The 11,237-nt window shown below is 42.3% G+C and overlaps 1 pseudogene; it reads left to right on the forward strand.

Annotated features, from left to right (window-relative positions):
* The first annotated feature begins 3,210 nt into the window (after positions 1-3,210).
* Positions 3,211-11,237, forward strand: part of LOC111980626 (uncharacterized) — a 59,550-nt pseudogene continuing 51,523 nt past the window's right edge.

Consider the following 11,237-nt stretch of genomic DNA (forward strand, 5'->3'; position numbering starts at 1 on the left):
GTGATTCATCACTCCAGAGACCGCGTTTCCACTGCTCCAGAGTCCAATGGCGGTGAACTTTACACCACTTCAGCCAACGCTTGGCATTGCGCATGGTGAACTTAGGCTTGTGTGTGGCTGCTCGGCCATGGAAACCCATTTCATGAAGCTCCCGAGGAACAGTTCTTGTGCGATCATTGCTTCCAGAGGGAGTTTGGAACTCGGTAGTGAGTATTGCAACCGAGGACAAATTATTCGGCACTCGGCGGTCCCGTTCTGAGGCCATTCTATTGCCAATGCTTGTCTATGGAGATTGCCTGGCTGTGTGCTCGATTTTATACACCTGTCAGCAACGGGTGTGGCAGAAAGAGTAGAATCCACTAATTTGAAGGCGTGTCCACATACTTGTTTAAATATAGTGTATGTATCTGTGCAGAATGAAGGACTGCAATTCATGTATCGTTCAATAGGGTGCAGCAGTGTACTGTTATGGAAGTCCCCATGACTGCCTCAGCAGTAGAGTTGGCAGCAACTTGTAGAAGTTGTCAAAAAAGTTCACTAATTTGATGAACAATCATTGAACTCACTTTCCTGTGGAATCTCATGAGTCTAGTAGAAATAGTGGTCCAACAAATTATACAATAGACAATATTATTCTGAAGTCACGTCATCTGGATTTTTTGGGGCATTTTAGATAACTATTTTCTAACCTTAACCTAATTCTCCACATTAATACTCCGAACCTGCCATGTTAATTATCTTAACCTGCTGCGTAAGTTCTCCTAACCTGCTACAAAAAGTCTGCAGACCAGTCCTGAGAACAGCCTTGGTTTCCACTAATGCGATACAGCCTCACACTGGCTTGCCTGCTCTTTGTCTTCACAAATATGTGGTTTTCGGTGATGGGCTTTATGGGATAGCTGCCAACTTGTAAACATTTACCCATTCCTATAAGTGAGTTATTTTTTCAATACTAATTTAAAAAATACACATTGGCTGTTAAGCCAATTATATTATATGACTGTTGCCTCCTGTTGAATTTTTTTATGATGGTAATGATGTTTGTTTTTAGCTTTTAGCTAGCTAGCTAGCCGCTCTTCAGTGCAAGCTAGCTTGAGGAAAAAATAACTAAACAAAACATGTTCTATTATCACATGAAACAATATATTTTTCCTGTTTTGAATGAAAATGTCATATTTTGCATTCTCCCAAAATAAATGTGATCTCTGACAAGAGACTTGCATTAGAAACACTACACTTGTAAGTTCCGTATAGTGGGGCAAGACTCCGTAAAGATTACATAAGGTGTAATGAAATACATCACAATGTGTACGGGCATCAGAAGTAGAGTAACTAATCAGTTTCCTCCGTTCCAAAAATACTGAATCTTAGGAGTCGATTCCTTTCGGAAGTCGGGAGTAGAGGAATCAATTACTTTGGTGTAGACTCTCCACCACTACGTCAAAGTCGTTAACAGTTGGAAGAATCACAGAGAAAGGCAAGCAACAGCAGCAAAGTCCTGTACGACAATAATTTGAGAAATTAAATGAGAAGAAAATGCTAACTTTGCGAGGTGGAATTGAGATACAGTAATAGTAGTAAAGGTGCAATGCTTAGCCATCTGAAAGGGACGCACCGTGAAACCCAAAGCGTTGCTGGCAGCAGCCTTTTTCTCCCCAATTTCGTGGTATCCAATCGGTAGTAGTTACTGTCTTGTCTCATCGCTGCAACTCCCATACGGACTCGGGAGAGGCGAAGGTCGAGAGCCATGCGTCCTCCGAAACACAACCCAACCAAGCCACACTGCTTCTTGACACAATGCACATCCAACCCAGAAGCCAGCCGCACCAATGTGTCGGAGGAAACACTGTACACCTGGCGACCTGGTCAGCGTGCACTGCGCCCGGCACTCCACAGGAGTCACTAGTGTGCGATGAGACAAGGATATCCCTGCCGATATCTCTGCCGGCCCCAATTGTGCGCCGCCCCATGGGCCTCCCGGTCGCGGCTGACTGTGACAGAGCCTGGGCTCGATCCCAGAATCTCTGATGGCACAGAGAATCTCTGGTGGCACAGAGTGCAGGGTAGATACGGCCTCATCTTGCTTAGAGCGGTCCGCAGTGTACCTGTGAACTGGTTCACTGCGATGCAGTGCCATAGACCACTGCGCCACCCGGGAGGCTCCTCCTCTGAAATGTTTTGTCCTCTTTCAGACGTCTCCATATCATGCCACTCACACCCACCTACACACANTAGACCACTGCGCCACCCGGGAGGCTCCTCCTCTGAAATGTTTTGTCCTCTTTCAGACGTCTCCATATCATGCCACTCACACCCACCTACACACAGAGAACCAGTTCACAGGTACACTGCGGTCCGCTCTAAGCAAGATGAGRCCGKWTCTACCCTGCTACCTGCACTCTGTGTCTCCTTGTGGTTTTCAGCAGGATGTCTATTTGATGTAAGTTTGTTGTTCTTACAATCTTTACTTGTTGCCACTGACAATTTGCAGCCGTAAACCTACTCTGATATGTGTATAGTTATCTGAAATCAGTTCCAAACCACAAGGACCTGCTAGTGAACTCTGTTTGAACCTTCTGAGTTAACAATCTCARTCCAGGGGGAGGGACAAGTTAGTGATGATGTCATGGGAGAAATTTCAGTACATTCGCAATCAGACATTTATTGTGAGRCACAAAGACTACTGCAGGGTCCTCTGGAAGACGACCAAAAGAGGAGGAACCTCCTTTTGATAGATTCCCTCCTATGAGAACAACATTCACCAGAGAGTGATTGGCTGAGGTTTCCAATCAGTGGTGCAGTGGATGTTTTTGTGAATGATAGGGAATGAGACTGCCATACAATTGATTTGTTTTATCCTGTCATCTGATTAAATGACTTGGTCAAAAGAGTATATGTTATCTTTAGGGGCACTTGATTTATCTTAACTAGTGCAATGGAGACAAGATAGCCTACATCAAATGCGCCTAAAAAAGTGACTGCGGGAACACAAATGGTAAACAGATAGAAAGTAAAATTTTCACAAAGGTCTGACCAGAGTGAATTGGAGAAATACAAACCACAATTTCTTGCAAGACCATTCAGGAGTCAGGGTACAATACAAGACCAAAGATTGTCTGAATGAGGCGTAAACAAAAATGACGCGTCCAGTTCGACCAATCACCAATAACCCCATTGTTGAAGTGTTGTACACATGGTTAGACTTTTTCCACTCAAGGTGATACCTTCAAAGATGATCACACTGTGTGTGATATTTCTCCTCCTTAAACAAATGGGTAAGTAAAATTGTTTTATTTCTCTGCTTGTGTGATGTGTACCATAACATTTATTACAGTCGATTTCAGGCAATCCACCTAGAATGATAGCATTTTTAATAAGTATGTGCTGTCTAATATATGTGAGTAGCTAAGCAATTTTTGTTGTTGACGTGTGTGTTATAGATCACGTTCCAGCTGTAGCACAATCCTCAGCCATTCGTCTCATATCACCCAATGTTGGAGACACAGTGACTTTGCWCTGTTTCTATGAAGGTGACATGGCAGTAACATTCTCCTGGTACAAGCAACCCTTTGGAAATATTCCTCGCGTCATGTCAACATTTTTTTTWAAGTATGATAGTGGCGCCACATTCTACCATGAATTTAAAGGTAACCCTCGCTTCTCAGTGGAAAGTGACAAAGGAGCAAAATACACCTAAGAATCTCAGACATGGAACTCTCTGATTTCAGCTTTATACTACTGTGGGAGCTCTTATGGAAACAGGGTGAGTTTGGAGAAGGAACCATTCTCATTGTGGAAAGTACAGAGAGAATTCTTATTTTCAGATAGTTACAAATCTTAGATTATACACAAAGATGTGATAGAATAATAACTAAAGGATCTTATTATTGTGACAACTCCGAATTGTACATAAAAGGTTGATGTCCTCGCCCGCCCGTGGAAATTGAGATTAGCAATAAAACACACAAAAAACACACAAATCCTTCAGTTAAAGCTAAGAGATATCTCGTTCTGCATTGGATGAGTCTCAATCCACTGCAACTGCCTATCCAACTCTTCCGTATCTGCGGTGAAAGGTGACAGAGCTAGAGCGGTGTTTGTCAGATCATGAGACAATTCCCGAAAATCCGTCTTTTCACAAAATTGTCTGTAGCATTCGATTTGGCCTACAAACTGTTATGGCCTACCCATCTATGGAACGATGAGACTCTCATGAACATGATGGTGCTCTACGTTTTGCGTCTTGGGACTTGTCTGCAGTCGGTACAGCCGATCTGCCAACTTCTGTCTGTAATGTCTGAACGGTTTGGGCTACACACTAATATCACCCCTCTGACTTTCACGAAAACGTACATGTCGGTTCTTCTGCACAAGACTCGTCTGAGTCTAGAGCATGGAGGTATATATGGAGASTGTTTACTGCCAAAAATAAGGGGTTAAATAAATGTTTAAAAAATATATATTATATCTCTCAGACAAAGGACAGACACTCCAGAACAAACTTCYTTAAGATTTTTTKGGGGGGGACTATCTGTTGTTCCATGYAGTGAATATGTTATTCAATGTGTTTGTATGTGCTAATAGCATTAAAGGCAAGTACAATTTTCAATCAAATAATTGTTTAATATTTTTTGTGGGATACTTCAAGGGGTCTTAAAATTAATAATCAACTAGCAACATGATCCTTGGTATAACCTTCTTAAAACAAGTCCATATATGTTAGTAGAATCCCCCACCCCCTTCGCCGGCTTAGACAGGGCTTAGACACATTAGTAAAAAAAAGAAAGGGGTTGTAAAAAATAGAAAGTGACTCTTATGGGTAAAGTATTGTCATAATGAGATCCTATCATTATTAAACAAATGTTAGGTAGGGATGTTTTGGATATTCAAAAGATTTACTGACATCGTCATTGTACCAAGTAGCCATGCGGTCTGGCGGGATCGTGTTTCGGAGGACGCACGGCTCTCGACCTTCGCCACTCCCGAGCCCGAACGGGAGTTGCAGCAATGGGACAATGCTGTAACTACCAATTGGATATCACGGAATTGGGGAGAAAAAGAGGTAAAAAAATGCAAAATTATTTTTAGGTAACCCTCGCTTCTCAGTGGAAAGTGGGAGCTCTTATTGAAACAAGGTGGAGTTTGGAGAAGGAACCATTCTCATTGTGAAAGGTACAGAGAGAATTCTTATTTTCAGATAGTTAAAAATCTTAGATTATACACAATCTACAACTGCTTGATTGGGACCATTCAGAGAGTGTCCCAAAGCCACTCCTGTGTTTCTTTGCTGTGTGCTTAGGGCGTTGTCATCCTTTTGGAAGGAACTAATCTCCTTCCTGCCCTTTGCAGCCGCTAACGGGACTCCATGTACAAAATACCAAATAACAAAATAACGACCCATGCGAGACAGGATGATCAAGGTGAGACAGCCCTGTGCTGAGTCTCCTACCACGGAGCTGTGATCTACAACCCTCCCCAGATGAACCTTTACCCTATACCCAGCTGCGACTTACTATCTTGTTGCCTCAGTGGCCGCATGGGAAATTACTGTTTGGGGAACGGGACCAAGCTGGATGTTAGAACGTGGTCACTGATTATCACTATTGAGAATCTTGGTCCTCTCTCCATTCAATTGAAGAACTGCGAGTCTCTCTCTGTATGGACCATTCGTTCATCATCATCTCACCCCAACCAGGAAATACATCAAGAGCTAGATGGCATAGATCGACCTTTTGCATTAAAAGTATGGAAATTATTTCACTTATGTCTGAAATAAATGATACGTTATTTTTATTAGAGATTTCTGAGTTGTCTAATTATCTGCTTATTTTTTTTTTTTTATTCTAATGCTGACCTCGACCTTGTTATAAAGAGTTGGATGATGCATTTTGATTTAAAATAGCTCTTCAGACAACATCCCGAGTAATGTTCTTTTTCTTTAGATTAATATTATATTCGATTTAAACAACTGACTGACGTAAATAGACTTATTTCTTCTTTGTGTCTATGTACCTGTATGTCTGATCCTGATGTTGGATTGCAGGCGCATTCTGCAACACAACCACTGATAAAAATACAAAACCCACCATGCATTGCACCCACACAGGCGAAGTCGTTCACAGGTACCTGTACTCTGTGGTTCTAGCTGATGAGCACCATCAACGAGTCCGTCTCTACGCTTGGACATCGCCTGCTGGCCATTTGTCCGACACCCTGTGTTCTCTATTGGTGGCTGTCAGTTCAGGATGTCCTATATGGTGTCACTTGTTTTCTCTCATCTTTCAATTTGTTCACAACACAGACAATTAGCAACACAGTCCATTATATACTGTTATGCCATGTAGCCTCGTATTTGTTCACTTACAAGATCATAGGTTTAGATTAACTCGCAAACTACAATCATCGTTTCACAGAGTTTAAAATAAGAATCTTGTTATTAATGTATACTAGGCTACAGTGAAGAGTGCTTACCCACGAGGACTACACCCTACCAAACGCTCAACTAGCGTGACTACACATGAGTTCAGACACGAATGACAGGGATGAGAACTTGACTTGTCACCTTCTGTATGTGTTTTCCCCCATATACCCTTCACAGTATAATGCTTTCACTAGCCATGATCACCCCCACATACAATTACTTAACCCTCTTTTTGCTCATTCTTTACGAAACATCTCTTAACAATATTCCAATGGGCATTCATATGGGAGTAGGTCCCCCCTTTGCTTTTGTAACAGCCTTCACACTCTCTGGTAGAGGATTTTTCCACTAGATGTTGAAATTGCTGCGAGACCTGCTTTCATTCAGCCAAGATGATTTAGTGACGTCGCGGCACTGATGTTAAAGTAGATTAGGCCTGGTCACACAGTCGGCGTTATTCAGTTCATCCAAATGTGTTCAGATGGGGTTCGAGTCAGGCTCTGGTGCAGCAGGTCAATTACTTCCACCGATCTCGCAAACCATTTCTAATATGGACCTCGCTTTGCTGCACGGGAATTTCATGCTGAAACTCAGGAAGGGCCTTCCCAACTGTTACCACCAAAGTTGGGACAAGATGCTAGAATGTTATTATATTCGCTAATTAGATTCCTCATTGGAACTGAAGGGGTCTAGCCAGAACATTTGAAAATTACCGACTATTACAGTTGTCACTAGCTTCCGGCACGTATCTCTGGCATCCGGCCAAACTGCAATTTCGATTCCGTCGGACGCCGAGGTGTTGAAGCGTGATTCATCACTCCAGAGACGCGTTTCTCACTGTCTTCCAAAGTCCATGGCCCGGTGTAACTTACACCACCTTAGCCAATGCTTGGCATTCGCATGTGTAACTTAGGGCTGTAGTGTGGCGCTCGGCCATGAAAACCCACTATGACTCCCCGTAAGGAACAGTTCTTGTGCTGGATCATTGCTTCCAGAGGGAAGTTTGGCAACTCGGGGATGATGTATTGCAACCGCAGAACAAAATTGCGCATCTGCGGCTCTCACGGTCCCGTCTGTGAGGCCATTCTATTGCCAATGATTTCTCTATGTGAGATCCCTGGCTGTTGTGCTCGAATTTTTATACACCTTGTCAAGCAACGGGCGTGAGCAGAAATCGTAGAATCACTAATTTTTGAAGAGCGTAGTCCACATACTGTTTAAAATATAGTTGGTATGTATCTGTTGCTAATGACAGACTGCAATATGTACTGTCGTCCCTCATGCGGTTCGCGCGTGTACTTATGGAATTCCCATTGACTGCCTCACAGTAGAGTTTTGCAAGCAACTTGATGAAGATAGGTTAGTCAAAAAAGTCACTAATCATTGAACAATCATGAACTCAACTTTCCTTGGAATCTCATGAGGATCATTAGATAATACGTGGTTACAACAATTTATACAATAGACAATATATTCATTTGCAAAGTCACGTATCTGTTTTTTCTTTGCATTTAAATAAATCTTCTCTAACCTTAACCAATTCTACCTAACGCCACCATTAAATCTCCGAAACCTGCCTGTTAATTATCTTTACACCTGCTGCGTAAGTTTCTCCTTAACCCTGCTACCAAAAAGTCTCAGACCAGCTCCTGAGAACAGCCTTGCGTATCCACTAATCGCTACAGCCTCACACTGGTTGCCTGTCTCTTGTCTCACAAATATGTGGTTCTTCGAGTGATGGCCTTTAAATGGGAATAGCTCCCACACTTGTAAACATTTACCCATTCCTATAAGTGAGGTTATTTATTTCAATACTAATTTAAAAAATACACATTGGCTGTTAAGCCAGATTATATTATAATGATGGTTGCCTTCCTGCTTGCGAATTATTTTATGATTGGCTAATGAGTCTTCTTTTTAAGCTTTTACTACTAGCTAGCCGTCTTCACTGCAAGCTAGCTTAGGAAAAACTAACCTAAACAAACATTGTTCTATTATCAACATGAACAATAATATTTTCCTGTTTTGAATGAAAATTCAATTTTGCATTCTCACAAAATAACATTTGATCTCTGACAAGAGACTGTGCATTGAAACACTACACTTGTTAATATCCGTATAGTCGGCTAATGACTCCGTAAAAGATTAATACACGTGTAATTGAAATAACTCACAATTGTACGGGCATCAGAAAGCCAGTAAAACTAAAACAGAGTTTCCTCCGTTCCCAAAAATTACTGAATCTTCAGGAGATTCGATTCCTTTTCGGCATAGTCGGGAGCTAGAAGAATCAATTACTTTGGTTAGCGTCTCCCCACTACGTTCAAAGTCGTTAACAGTTGGGAAGAATCACGAGGAAAGGCCAAGCAACAGCAGACAAAGGTTCCTGTACGACCATAATTGTGAGAAATTAAATGAGAAAAATATCTAAACATTTGCGAGTGGATGATACAGTTAATAGTCAGTAATAGGTGCAATTGCTAAGCCATATGAAGACGCACGTGAACCAAAGCGCTGCTGGGCAGCAGCACCTTTTTTCCCCACATTTCGTGGTAATCCAATCCGGTTAGTCGGTCACTGTCTTGTCTCATCGCCTGCACAACTCCCATACCGGCACTCGGGAGAGGCGAATGTCGAGAGCCATGCGATCCTCCGACACACAACCAACCAAGCCACACTGCTTCTTGGAGACACAATGCCATCCAACCAGAGCCAGCCGCACAATCATGCGGAGGAACACTGTACACTGGACTGTCAGGGGCACTTGCGCCGGCACTCCAAGGAGTCACTAAGTGCTCGATGAGACAAGACTATCCCTGCCGATATTCTATGCGCGCCCCAATTGTGCGCGCCTTCCATGAGGCTCTCTCCGGTCGCGGCTGACTTGGACAGAGGTCCTGGGCTCGATCCCAGAATCTACTTATGTGCACAGAGTATCTTCTGGTGGCACAGAGTTGCAGGGTACATACGGCCTCATCTTGCTTAGAGCGGTCCGCAGTGTACCTGTGAACTGGTTCACTGCGATGCATGTCCATAACCAGCTGCGCCACCCGGGAGGTCTCCTCCTCTGAAATGTTATTGTCCTCTTTTCAGACGTCTCCATATCATGCCACTTACACCCACCTACACACAGAGAACCATTCACAGGTACACTTGCGTCCGCTCTAAGCAAGATGAGGCCGTATCTACCCATGCTACCGCACTCTGTGTCTCCTTGTGTGTTTCAGCAGGATGTCTATTTGATTGTAAGTTTGTTGTCTCTTACAATCTTTACTTGTGCCATGACAATTTGCAGCCGTAAACCTACTCTGATATGTGGATAGTTATCTGAAATCAGTTCAAACCACAAGGACCTGCTAGTGAACTTTTTGAACCTTCTGAGTTAACAATCTCAATCCAGGGAGGACAAGTAGTGATGAATGTCATGGGAGAGAATTTCAGTACATTCGCAATCAGACATTTAGTGAGACACAAAGACTACTGCAGCGGTCCTCTGGAAGACGACCAAAAGAGGGAGGAACCTCCTTTGATAGATCTCCTCCTATGAGAAACAACATTCACCAGAGAGTGATTGGCTGAGGTTTCCAATCAGTGGTGCAGTGATGTTTTTGTGAATGATAGGCATGAGACGCCATACAGTATTTGTTTTACCTGTTCATCTGATTAAATACTTTGGTCAAAAGAGTATATTTATCTTTAGGGGCACTTGTAGTTTATCTTAACTTCAGTGCAATGGAGAACAAGATAGCCTACATCAAATGCGCCTAAAAATGTGGATGCGGACACAAATGGTAAACAGATAGAAAGTAAAATTTTCACAAGGTCTGACCAGAGTGAATTGGTAGAATATACCAACCACAATTTTCTTGCAAGACCATTCAGGAGTCAGGTACAATACAAAGACCAAAGTTGTCTGAATTGAGCGTAAACAAAAATGACGCGTCCAGTTCGACGCAATCACCAATAACCCCATTGTTGAATTGTTGTACACTGGTTAGAACTTTTTTCCACTCACAGTGATACCTTCAAAGATGATCACACTGTGTGTGATATATTTCCTCCTTAAACAAATGGGTAAAGTAAAATTGTTTTATTTCTCGTCTTGTGTGAGTGTTACCATAACATTTATTACAGTCGATTTCGTGCAATCCACCTAGAATGATAGCATATTTTAATAAGTATGTGCTGTCTAATATATCGTGAAGTAGCTAAGCAGTTTTGTTGTGGTGTTGTTGTTATAGATCACGTTCCAGCTGTAGCACATCCTCAGCCAATTCTGTCTCATTCACCCAATGTTGGAAGACACAGTACTTTGCTCTTTTCTATGAATGTACCATGGCCAGTAACATTCCTGGTACAACAACCCTTGGAATATATCTCGCGTCATTGCAACCATTTTTTTTAAAGATGATTAGTGGCGCCACAATCTCTACCATTGAATTTAAAGGTAACCCTCGCTTCGCAGTGGAAAGTGACAAAGGAGAAAATACACCTAAGAATCTCGACATGGAACTCTCTGATTTCAAGCTTTATACTACTGTGGGAGCTCTTATGGAAACAGGGTGAGTTTGGAGAAGGAACCATTCTCATTGTTGGACAAGTACAGAGAGAATTCTTATTTTCAGATAGTTACAAATCTTAGATTATACACAAAGATGTTGATAGAATAATAACTAAAGGAAATCTTATTATTGTGACAACCTCCGATGTACAGTTAAAAGGTGGATTGTCCTCGCCCGCCCGTGGAAATGTGAATTAAGCAATAAAACACAAAAAAACACACAACTCCTTCATAAAGCTAAGAGATATCTCGTTC

This window comes from Salvelinus sp. IW2-2015, linkage group LG3 (assembly GCF_002910315.2).
Source record: "Salvelinus sp. IW2-2015 linkage group LG3, ASM291031v2, whole genome shotgun sequence".
NCBI lineage: Eukaryota > Metazoa > Chordata > Actinopteri > Salmoniformes > Salmonidae > Salvelinus > Salvelinus sp. IW2-2015.